This window comes from Malaclemys terrapin, chromosome 6 (assembly GCF_027887155.1).
Source record: "Malaclemys terrapin pileata isolate rMalTer1 chromosome 6, rMalTer1.hap1, whole genome shotgun sequence".
NCBI lineage: Eukaryota > Metazoa > Chordata > Testudines > Emydidae > Malaclemys > Malaclemys terrapin.
Genome location: NC_071510.1, coordinates 37,513,079 through 37,526,520, shown reverse-complemented (window position 1 = coordinate 37,526,520; position 13,442 = coordinate 37,513,079).

Genomic DNA, 13,442 nt, shown 5'->3' with positions numbered 1-13,442 from the left:
CTTTACAGGCCGAAGCCATTGTCCACATGGTATCTTGTATGTCTCCAGGAAGACTTCTTATGTGGATTGGAGCATTGCAAGATGCATTGTTCCCCAAGTGCTTCCTAATTAGATACTTAACCTTGCAAATTCCTTCCTAAAGAAACTGACCAAATGCCTCAAAAAGCTTACTTAAAAACCAGGCAAGTATACAGCCCATATTCTTAACCTCAAGTAGAAAATGATATATGTGTACAAAAAAAATGAATAGATATAATAGACCATAAACTTTATGGAGATATGTTACATGGCACAGGCAGCACAAAACATATCCCCACTGTCATACTGGGTCTTTGTAAGTATTCCTCATTACCCTGCCCCACAGAAGTAACACCATCCCCCACAAGGTATGGTGGTGGCAGGGACCCACAGAAACTGTCTGCAATCATGGCAGGAAATTAATCTGTAGGCAGGCTGAAGCCTCTTTCCAGTTCTGTATATGGGGCCTACAACACCACTCGACCAGAGGATCCTATGGAAGGATGCCTCCCTCTGTTCCAAACGAGAGTTCTACAGGGAGGCCCCTCTTGCCACATGAGCAGAGGAGTGTGTGTGTGTGTGTGTGTGTGTGTGTGTGTGTAGGGGGGGGCTCCTGTGTGCCAACTCACCAGAGGGCATATGTATGTGTGGGCTTCCCTCCTACCAACTGAACAAAGGGCTCTGCTGTGGTGGAAGTGGCAGAGCCCCCCCACCCCGAGGGCTTTGTCAGAATAGTAGAAATGCCCCTTTCATAAAGCCCTGTATTGGTTGGAGTGTTGACGCAGTCCCTAGACTGCATGAGGTGAGATACCCAAAGCTCTTTGCTCCAGAGGTAGGACACCCACTACGCACACAGGGGCCTCCTCTCTGACGCTGAGTGGCAGCCCTGCCTCCCACAGAGGTGCTGCAGAAAATGAGGGTGGTGGGTCCCCAGCCTCAGGGTCTGCTCTGGGGGGCCCCAAAGAATGGCAGAAGTGTCCCATGAGGGTGGTGGGTCCCCAGCCTCAGGGTCTGCTCTGGGGGGGGCCCAAAGAATGGCAGAAGTGTCCCTTAACACTGACTTGGTAGAACCACCATACTGTGACAGCAGCAGTGGCAGTGGGCTGGAGATGAGGGAGGCCCCAGCCTGCTTGTCTCCTCCTCCTTGACTACCTGAAAAATGGGGAGTTGCAGTGGCAGCTGAGGAGATGGGAGATGCCTAGCTTCTTGAGTACAAACAGCAACAGCTGCAGTCAGTGGCTTCCTGTCCCATTCCCCAGTCACCCAAACACAGGTGGCACCAGTAACCAGAGCCACGTTGCTCCTCCCAGCCACGTGAGAAGTAAAGGAAGTGGCATTTGGTTTCCCCTACTACCATCAGCCATAGTGGTTCCTCCAGCTAGTTCTCTGCATGAATGGAGTCCCAATGTGTTGTAATATGCAGCCTAGTGTGAGGAGGATTGAGCAGGGAAAGACATTTTTCCTCCTTCTTGGCTCTGGATGGAGCAGCTACTATAGTTCCTGTTTCTTGTGGAGCAGACAGCCTCATGCAGCTAGTCTGCTCCTCTGTGGTCCACGCTGTGCATTAGCAAGCCATCAGATTAGGGTGTTAAGACATAGGGTTATTGTGCCTAGTGTTTACCCAAGCCCTGGCCTCTTTAGGGCACATATATATATGTGTTACCAGGTCCCCATTCTCTCTGGGAATGAATGGCTGTAGATATGCCATCCTTCATCTCTTTCTTTTCTACCTTGAAGTCATTTGATGATTTCCCTAATAATTCTTTCAATTGGAGGTTTGCCTCAGGGTGTATAAAAAAATGGTGTTTAAAAACAAATCTGATTTATTTACATAAAAATAAACCCATTTAAAATTAAATGTGAAATTATGACAACCTATGTTCCTGCCCTACACTTACTGTAATCTATTACAATCATTTAAATTAAAGATAAATATTAAGCAGGACTTATTTGCTGCCAAAGTTTTAAAAAAAGTCAAACTGAACTGGTGGAAGTCACTGGCTAACCAACTGGAGAAATTGCTGAAGAGCTAAACCAGTTGTTGACAGCAATAGCCTCTTTTGCAAGTGCAGAGAAAATATTTTATTCATTTTATATTATTCAACTAGTTTAGTTCAATGACTAGATCATTCCAAATTGAGAAACTAGTGGGAGTAGAAGAAGCAGAAAAGCTTGTTTTCCTTTTCCAATTTATGAATAAAAACTAGGTGTGAGAGGAAGAGATTTGTTAGTTCTAAAATCTTAAAGGACATGGTGACCTGAAATCAGTTGAATTCACTAACTGCAAATATTTGCTTTGTTTAATAAATTATTTTTAATACAAAATACATTTTGATAAACTTGTCTTTTATGTACCTAGCAGATTAGGATAGTTTTATTTAACTAATAATAAAAATAAAATGCTGTTTTTGAGCATTTTAATTGAAGTGAAATTTCCATCCAAATAGAGCTTGACACAAATCACAAGTAAAAAATTAATCTGCTAGTAAATAAGAAATTATCTTTCACTGTTTTCTAACACAATGAAAATGTAAAAATTCAGAATCTGAATAAATGTATCTTAAGCTATATAATTGCTTAAATTAAATGTGTATAGATATAGCGTATTCTCCTGGTTAGCAAAAAGAAGCACCAATGTAAGGATAAAAGTTATATTTATGGTTGTGATTCAACATGTTTTAATGGTTCCCGATCAATGAGAATCAGCCTTTCTTCAGGAAAATAATTAAAGTACCAATGCCAAACATGATTAAAATCAGTTATTTAAATCAAAGTTTCCTTTTTTGGTGACTTAAGTCATATTCAAATTGGTGATTTAAATTCATCCAACATGACTTGCTTACATTATCACAAACTGATCTTCACAGCTTTTTTGGGAAGGAATATTAATATATGAGAAGATCTTTGAACATAGATGTTACAATATTTTTTCACATATCCTTTCCCCCTCACCCTCTTTCACTTTGGTCAAACTATATTTCTTCGTTGACAGTTCCTGAGCAACTCAGCCTTGAGCAACTGCCTTGCCCAACAGCATTGCCTAATGGAATTGACTAACAATGTTGCTAACCTCATTCTTCTTAATGGCTCCTAGTCTCTGAGATTTTTCTGAGACAAATATGAGCCATTAGAGCTGATTGACTTCTTAGCCCTGTGATATTAAAACTCATTCAAGTTACAGGATCTCCCTAAATTCTCTTATAATGAGAAAGATACACAAACATAGCTAAAATATCAGTCAAAAGCCTAGTGTCCACAAATAATCCTACAGGCCATTACCTTCTCCTACTTACTTCACAGCTACACATTATTCCTCCCTGCCTTTTGGCAGGGAGATGCACATAGTACTTGGCTCCAGGGAATCAAATTAAAGTTATACATATTTCTGCTGTAAACAGCAGAACCACCATAGCAGTGATGGGAAATATACAGCTCCAAACAACTTTCCTTGGAAATTATATGTAGTAGTGTAATGTTATTTGGGGAATGAAAAAACTGACTCCATTAAGATTATAACAATGCTTCACATTTATATAGTACTTTACATATTCAAAGCACTCTACAGGCATTGAGAGCTTAATCCTCCCAACCACCCTGTGAGAGAGGTGAGCAAATATTATTAATCCCAAACGTCTCATGCCTGCCTTATTTAGGTTTAGCTGCCTGAGAGTTCAAGCATGAAATAATGCATTAATATCCCAAGTGCCTCTTATCTGCAATCTTTGACATATTTAGCAATATAGATACTTTTAAGCAAATTGCTTGCTAACGGATGAGTAGTATGTATCATTTTTAAATGTTTTATTTATAGAAATGGGGAGCATGTGGGTGTTGGGGTGTTACAGTGTATTCACAATCTGATCTATTAGGATGGAGCAGATTGTTCCCCTCTGCGTCAGCCCACAGAGCTGATCTGACGAACCATGGGGGAGTGGCATCATGCTTTTTCCTTCTCTTCCCTGTTCATGATTCTGCTCCCTGGAGTGGAGCAGGTGTGAACAGACCTGCTATTGTTATAGGCTGTGGTGCAGCCATACAAGGGAAGGGAAGGCTTCTCCCTTGGCCCTATGTACCTGCATGCCTGTAAAGGCTCTCTGAGTCTGACTCTTTTACTTATATATTATCTTTTCCCTCAGCAACATTTGCATAAACATACAGTCTCAAATTTTCAAAAGTGACTAGTGATTTTGAGCGACACAGGATATATTCACACTGCCCCACAGTTCAGTCTACGGGGTGCAAATAGCAGTGCACACCAAAATGCTGCGCTGTAAGTCTCCTGTGTGGATGCTGAGGGCACAAACTAAAACATTCCTAGTTTGTATTAATGTAATCGTGCACGTTGGGAAGCACTGCTAATCACAGCCCCAGAGTCCAAACTGTGGGGCAGTGTAGAACAGTCCTCAATTGTTGGGTGCCCAAATTGAGCCACCTTAAGTCCAGATCTTCAGAAAGTGCTGAGCATGTGCCATCTGACAAATAAGACCCCTTTAAGGCCTCAAGATGGTCATCCAAAATCTGAAGCCCCCCAAATTACTAGTTGCTTTTGAAAATTTGGGCTAGAATCTTTTATTTTTAAGTGTTCATATGCTGCAGAGCAAAATTTATTTAAAGAAAGTATATTTGTGAGCAGAACAAGAGCAAACCTATGCAAACAACTGATTTTTCAGTTCACTGGCCAAACCATTCCCAATTGTTTGCCAAATGCCAAACCATTTGTTTCAGGGCTACCTGAAATGATTTTTTTTTTCTAACTTTTCAGCAAACCAAAAAGGTCCAAAGTATTTGTTTCAGGTTCAAAGAAATGTTTTTTTTTTCAACCTGAAACAATGTTTTGCTTTCCTTTTGTCTTTTTTATCCTTTTAAAATTTTTAAAATGAAATTGAAGTTTATTTCAAACCAGAAAGTTGTTTATAATAAAAACCGGAAACATGTCATTTCCAAAATGTCAAAATGAAATTTTTCCAGAATATGTTTTGACAAAAACAAAATTAATCATGAATTCATGAAATGTTTTGATCAACTGAAATCTATATTTTTCAGCAAAAAATTATCTGAAAACGTTTGACCACCTCTAGACAAGATTCTTGTTTAAACCAATTATTTTTCCTACATTTTGAAGTTAATGTTTTACATTTTTGTGCTATACATGAGCCATGTGTTATATGCTTTATGTGGAATGTTATAATGTCAAGTTATAGCTCGGTAAAGGGAAACCGAGTAAAAATAACGTTTACTAAAATCAATAGAAAAGTTTTTCTGCTCCTAGTTCATATTCTCCTCCTGATGTCAGACCCCTCTGACAACAAAATTACTTGCCTTGCAAATGATTATGATGTTACAAACAAGTTAATAACTTCAGGTGAGACGTATGCAGCAGCAACATAAGAACTAGTGAACAAAGCTCTAGCTTTCATGCAAATATCCCTAATAATAAAATGCATGGGAGGGATCAAGCATGGAATGTATAATATATAAGCAGAATAGTTTGTAAACAGAATGTGCTTCTGAAGATTTTGATGGGACATCAAGTGACACCTTGTGTAGGCTTCCCAAATTCTGCCCCTAAGAGCTAGGTTTTTATTATATTAATTATTATTATTATTTATTAGTCTTCCCCTGCAAAGCAGAACTGCACCAGCTTCACTGTATCTTGCTTCTCCACAGGCACAGAAATAGGAGACAGGATTTGCACCACACTGAAAAATAAATGGGCTTAATTCTCCTCTTGCTTACACCTGGTGTAAATCAAGAGTAACTACACTGCTGTCATCACTGAGATCAGAATCAGGCCCAACTTTGTTTCTCTTTTATTATTCCTGCTTACTTTTTAGTTGTTTCCTGTGTTTCTTCTTTTACCTTCCATATTCTTATTTGTCCAATTCCCTAGTCTAATAGATGGATTTATAATTTCACTCACAAGGAGGTTTATTTTATTAGTTTGTTTAAACATTTCTGTTTTCATAGACCTGGTTAGGGTGTGTCTACATGGAGACTTACTGCATGGCAAGACGGGGTGTAAATAATTCTACAGCGCTCTAACTGGCCACACGCTAACTGTGTGAATCCAGCTACAGTGCACTAAAAATGCTGTAGTGCACTCTGATGTATCGCTGCAGAGGTGAAAGTGCACTATGAAATGTTTAGTGTAAAACAGCAGGGAACACCCAGTGACTTAGTGCCTAGCAGGCTAGTGCACAGCAGGCTAGTGCACGGCGGATTCACATATGGTCTTGCCATACAGAAGTTCCCATGTAGACAAGCCCTTACTCTAAATGAACAGGCCAAATTAATTCGTAATGTAAGTCTGCTTAAGTCAGTGGAGTTAGAAACCAAGGATGCCTGTGTCCCATTGTGTTTAATTAATTTTTGTTTGTTTTGAAAGTCTATTCTGAGCTGGGTAAAACCTTGTTGCCTTAAAACCCCAGTGAGGTTCATGGCGATGAACTCACCCTTCAATTAATATAACTGTAAACATAAGTCTCGCCTAAGACAAAAGGTGTGAACCCACCCCCTTTTGGGATGAGTATTGTTTTGGGGGTGTGTGGGGGACGGGGGGGGGAAGAGAACACACACAGACTGAGGTCACAGACAAGAACAGGGAGAGGCAGAGGAAAAGTGGGGAAAAAAGCCAAGCAGGAGCCTGTAAGCACAATCTGACCCTGGGTCTGGTGTTGGCTAAAAAGGCTTGAGCAGTAAGCTAAGACACTGCTCCTTTTGTTCTTTGTTCGCTTGTGTTCAGGGACACAGGACTTTGTAAATTCTCTGTAAACAAACAAAACTGCATCAGAGAAATGCCTGATTATCACCAATTAATACTTCCAACTGGAGCATCCCCTGGGCCCCAAACTTTGGCTAGTTGCTAGGTTCAAAAGAAGCAATACCTACATTTTTTTGGTAGTGCCAATTTTAAAAAAAAGGCCATTAAAAGATTGTTTTCTTGTGAATGATGTTGTTTTACAAATATCTAAAGCAAACGATTAATTTTAGCCGGGGTTTTATCACTGTAACATTCAGAATATTTACCCTACGTTTCCTAACCTCTCTTTTTGCAGATGTTAACAACTTGCAATTGTTAAACCACACTTTAAATATAACAGGCTTGTCTCATATAATGGTGTGACATTGTGTAGATTTCAGCACGGACTGAAGAAGGAAGATGCACAATATATACTGTTACCTTTAATAAAGTCATAAAATATTTGCAAATCAAGTAGTGGCTTTATAATGGGAAATTTGAAGTAGTCATGAGATCCGGCTCTGTTTTTGTGATCTTCTCACTAGCTCAAGCTTTCTGAAAACAACACACAACCTCTCCTCTTCCAAAAGTAAAACTGTGAGCCACCAGGACAGTTATAAAAGGTTAAACACAAACATTCTTACTCTAGCAAGATTATTAGGTTTGTTGGTTCTTTCACATCTCCATCAGCGGAAGCAGTTTTCAGTGCGTATTTTTTTTTGCTACACTGACAATTTAGCTCTTTCTGAACATTCCTTAAGCAGCTATGAAATCCGAATCATCTTAGCTTTACTGAACTTTGTCTGTAGCTGTATAGCCTAAGAAGCGAAGAGTAGGTAGTAAGTCCATTTTCAAGCTCTGCACTCAGCTTCCATGTGCAAGCAATCAAATATGTTAAATAACATTTGCTTTGCACACCCCTTGTGCTCCCAGGAAGCTGTGTACTGTAATTCTACTGAGCAAACATTTTACCACTTTTCACTAGAGAATACCCGAAAGCAAATTTACCTTCATCCATAGTAAACAATCTGTAGCTCAGAGACTGGCTCCACACAGGTAAAAATTAAATCTACTATATGTCAGACTCCTGCCTTAGGCACATATTGATCTCAAAAAATGCAAGAGCCTTGCCAGGGAACAGGATACTGTTTTCAGTGGAAAGTAAGAAGTGCTTTTGATGGGGATCAGGTTTCTTGTTCTGCCAGTGATCACGCCATTAAGGAAATTAGTACTGATGGTTTGTCCTACCTACATTTATTTGTATAGCTACTAACACTGAAAGCTACAAATGTCTGCTTTTTCAGGGAGGTTAGTTTAATGATTAAATACAGCCCAAACCTGCTGTGCCGCAGACCAGGCTAAAAGTCAAGAATACATAAGCACACATTATATACTTCAAAGCATGTAAATCCATATAAAGGCCTAGAGTGGGGTAATTTACACCCTGCTTTATATATGGGGCAGCATAGAGCACCATTGCCCTGAGGGATAAATTACAGAGACTGAGCCTTTTCCCCCAATTTCATTGGCATACAAAAAGGGTGCACACCATTCAGATGGTGTAGATTATGCTCCTCTCCCATGTTCTGGCCCTAGTCTGGAAGTTTGTGGGAGGAGTGTGTGGAGGCATATCCTGCCCTCTTCCTGCATCCTTTCAGGCAATTTTCTCACTGACGAAAGGAGGAGTGAGCAGTCCTTGCTTATAGGAATTGCTATTGTGATTGGCCCTTGTGTGGGCCATGCAAGAGTTGTTAGGGAGGCGTCTAACATGACCTCCAACCCCATGTACCTGAGAATGGCAGATCACAATCCGGCCCTAAGAAAAGTAACAACTGAGTTGAGAATTATTTCTTTTATGTTCTTTTCTTTCTCACGTGTATATGTAGCTCTCATCCTGCCCAAGCACCAGTATACAACACAGAGCTCTAAAGTGTGTGAAAACAATGCAAAATAAAGGATGCCCCCTAAATTCTTATAGAAGAGGAAATTTAAACTATCAGTGATTGATGAACTGTTTTGGATGCAATCAATGCAATCTGCAACCTTCACTTAAAACTCAAATCTTTTTGAGGTTTAGAAATGTTCAGTTTGCAAATATCTTCTGCAGGTCTGAGCTGTCTAATTGCTGTTGAAAGAATGTGAAATATGATATTCTTGCCACAGTTCCACACCTGCTGAAACCAGGAAGCACTGAATATTTCATGAGACAGCTTGTTTTCAGGTGATTTCAAGTCCAAATTTCAGATAAAAAAGGGTTCAGATAAATGTACAAGCTTGCACATGTTTATCTGAAATGGCTTTTGAGCTTCTGATGTTTTTGTAATGTGTGAAATTGGTATTACATTTAGAGCAAATATCTTCCCTGTGTTGCAAAAGTGCTCTGTGGGGAAAGCGTGTACAGAGGCCTCTTGCCCTTCCCCCCAACCCCATGCACTTGACAAAGATCAGGGCAGAATGCAGACTTAGCATACTCACAAGCATCATGGTCCAAGCTAATGCACCTGACAGTGTGCTACTATGGGGGGCATATTCAGTCATCTTGGGGAAAGACCAGGCCCAGACCCTCTCTCCCTCTGTATTCATACTGCTGTCCAGTAACAAGCACTGGGGCAAGCATGCATGAATTAATCCCTTCTGGAACAGCGGTAAGGAGAACTGTAAAATGTGCTGCTCCCAGCCTTTTGTGAACCATCCTAAGGTAGGGCAGGCAGAATGGCTCAAGCATCCTTAGATAGCCGCTATTGTTCTGCTGCCCCACCTTTGTGACTCAGAGGAACAAAAGCAGAAGTTTGACTTTATAACGTAATCTGAAAGAGGGTGGGTTTTTTGTTGTTGAAACTGATTCATTGTCAATAATTAACAGAAGAAACTTTTGATTGAAGTCTACTTACAAGTTAATACACGATACAACTCACAAGACCATTCCATTAGCACAATGGCCTATTTCAAGTAATATCTCGTAACATCTGAATTGGGTGTGAATTGAAGGAGACGAATAAAGTACAATATTGGATCTGTTTGAATTTTTTCAAATGAAAACTTTTTTTTCACACCAAAAAACAATTCTCTAAACAAATCTCTAAAACAATTTTTTTCACACATTTCACTTTTTGAAAATTTCTGCATTTTATTTTTAAGAAAAAAAGTTTTCAGATTTTGATTTTCTTTGCTCCTTCCCCTTCCCCCATTTTAAGAGGCAAAATGGAAGGATAAGAGGGTGGGGAGGAAAGACGGAGGGGGGAAAAGCAGAAACAGTGAAAATTGAGTATTTGAGTAAATCAGGTCCTTTTGAAAACTACAAAACAAATATTTCTGAAATTTTCTAATTTTTTTCATTCCCCCCCCAGAATTCTATATAACACAAGCTATTAGAAGCTTCAATCCAATATATTTTGTAAACATTTAAGGCTCCATAGAAAGTCACTACTAATAGGTTTTCTGGAATAATGGGCTACGCAGCTCCAACTTTCCCTTACGCTCCTTTTATCTCACTTTGATTACTCTTATTGTGGTAGTGACAAACAGCCCCAGTCAGGGACCAGGCCCCCATTGTGCTAGCCATTGTCAAAACAAAATAAAAAGACTGTGCAGGATACACACTCCGTTTGTATTCTTTCCTTACTCTCTTTCTTTTCTTCTTTGTGCTGACCCTTATATTTGGAACAGTCTCCATCTTTTTGTTTGCCAAAAGACAAAAACCTTTCCTGAAAACGCTCCCGGTTTCATAAAGTTTTTCATTAATAATCACTTAGGTATGTTTTACAAAATTAAAAATCAACACCAATTTGAGATTGGACATTGTACTGTTTGATATATTTTGTGTCCAAACTGCACTATTGGTGTCAATTAGAAGAATGCAAGCTTCTTGGGTCAAGAACCTTGTCTTACTTTTGGTACAGTGTTAATCACAATGATGATGTTAAAATATTAATAACAGTTCTGATAATATTTTTGAGCCCCTGGGATAAGTAATCCCTGGAGGGTTGATTAAGTCTAGAGTTCAGTCTGATCTGAAATACCACATTTGAACCTCTCTCCTTTGAGGAAATTAAGATCTTATTCCTGATTTGGATCTGAACTGCATGCCTTGGGCAATCTCTATTATGGGAGAAATTCCAATGCCAAATCCAAATGTGCCTGTACTATTGAGAAAATTAGATTTGGAGTTAAATCCAGATCCAAACAACCCATCTCTAGTTAAATACCCTGGTCGTTTTCTCTCTTCTAAATGAAATCAGTGCAACTCCTTTAATTTTTTTCTCATGAAAGACTCATATTTTTGAACCCTGGTATCACCTTTAGTGCCTTTCTTCAAAGCAAAAATATCGTTCCAAGTATTCCAGTATTCCTGGAGTAAGGATTATAAAATTATAAAAACAGGAGATATTTCTGTTATCTTGGTTGGCCTAACAACAAGCAAATTCTGTTTAATACATGAATCAAGATATGTGGAAAAAGTATTCTTGATTCAAATTCTTTATTGAAAGTCACAAGAGATCTGATATCTTAAATTTCAAATGAGGAACAGACACTTAACATGGAGGCAGGCTGAAAATGCTGTAGTTCTACTTGTGGAATCTCTGTCTGTCTGTCTGTCTCAATTTTTATATGTCAATCATTTTGGTGGCGTTATTGAGGGAAGGCTCCATCAAAGAAATAGGCTGTGTTGTTTGTTGTGAGGTTTGAGGTTATGCTGACCTCTTCAAGAAGTGAGTCCCACAATCGTGGGCTAGTTCTTGAGAAAGCTTTGTTTCCTGTGCACAAGATTTTCACTCTTGATTTTGACATTTCCATTGTTCCAGTGGAATGTAGCTGTCACAAGAGGTCTCTTATTTCCCAAAAGAGCCCAGTCCAGATTAGTGCCCAGCAGCAATTATTTATTATTTGTTTTCGCTTGAAGTTTTATAAACTTGTTGTGCCTACCTGTCTAGAACCCATTTTTCAGCTGTTTCTAGAATACCTTCAGAGCAGACAATGACAAAGAAAAATGGGTTGAAAACTTCTGCTATAAAAAATATCCCACCTCTTCTGTTGTTTAAAGCCAGGTTCTCCCATCAATATTTCTTTTTGTCACTGTCAGTTCTACCACTGCATATAATATTTGCTAGGGTTTCCAGCAAATCATCACTCTGATTGGCAGAGTAGGCATATAATATAGTAGCATGAATAGACTTGCACATTCTGTAAATCCAGTACCTAATTCTTTCAGTATCCAATTCTGACACCCTTATACATACTGAATGTATACATACTTACTCTTCAAGTAGTCCCATTGATTTCAAGTTCAAGGGAGCAGAAATGGGCCCATACAGTATCTGCAAACCTGATCTAGAACCTCCCTCTTCTCTGGGTTGCAATCCAGGGACCCTGTAACTGGCAGCCAAAGTCTACTCCCTCAGGCTCCTTGTTGCTTCCCTGGACCACTTCCTATCTCTTCTATCCCCCAGAGAGTGACTGCAGATTCTCTCCCTGCAGCCCTCTGTCTTTGTCTTTGTTTTCTGGTGCAGCAGCCTCCTCATATAAAACTATGATGGCCACTTTCTTCATTTTTAGCCAAGGTTTTTATATATATTGATTTCCTTTCACTCAGTCTAGTACCCTTAAGGAAACAGAGCAAGGCTTTTTCTGCACCATTCCATTTCCCTGACATTCTTACTAATCCCTTTAGGGAAAAGTCTCTGATTCCAAGCTGACTCAATTTTTCATAAAGAAACTTTCTTACCATAGAACATTGCCCACAATGCCACAGAACATGATCAACAGTTGCTTTGGTTTTGCACACATTACACAGCTCGTCTTTATGTCTTTTTAAATAAGTTTAAGTTATCTTTTAAGGCATAATGACTTGTTAACACACTAAAAATTATTACTTCATTTTTTGGTCATGACTATGGAGTATAGTATAGTCTGATTTTTGAGCATACATTACAAAACCTTTGTCCTTTTGTTTCCTTAGTCTATAGTTCTTGCCATTCCTTCACAAGCTCCTTTGTGACCACACTTTTAAATTCTTGTCTACCTAAAGGTATCTTAATACCCTCATGTTTTGCTGCTTTGTCAGCCATCTCATTTCCAGGTATTCCGATCCACGTCAAAATCCATTCTATTGTTACACAGATACCTGCTTGCATTATTTCCCTAGTTAGGAACATTATTTCACTATGTCATTTCTGCTTTCTAAAGTCCCTGTTCTGATTGTCATAATGCCTGACAAAGGATCAGATAAAATTGCAGCTGCAGCCAGTCGTACTTACCCAGCTTAGTGCCAATATTATCCCCATTAATTCAGCCATCTGAAAGGTCACATAATTCAATAGCCTTTTAGATTTCTGGATTCCAAGACTAGGAAGACAGAAGGCTGGTCACACTCTACCCATACTATCATCTTTTGATCCATCTGTATGAACTTGGCAAAACTGGCCTCATTTTTCATAAAATAAATTCAGAAATGTCATTGATCAAGCTGTGATATTTTTCCTACCCTCAGTTTTTTCATACAATTCCAAACCCATCTGTAATTTGATTTCCCATGACTGAAACTTTTAGTTCTCTCCGTTTTTCTTTTTTACAGTCTCCTTTACCCATTCTTTGACCCTGATAGTATGAGGAAGTCTGTGTAATCCATATAATTTGGTTTGCTTAGCTCCCAGCAACCTTCACAGATCTGCTTTGTATTTCTGTTTTC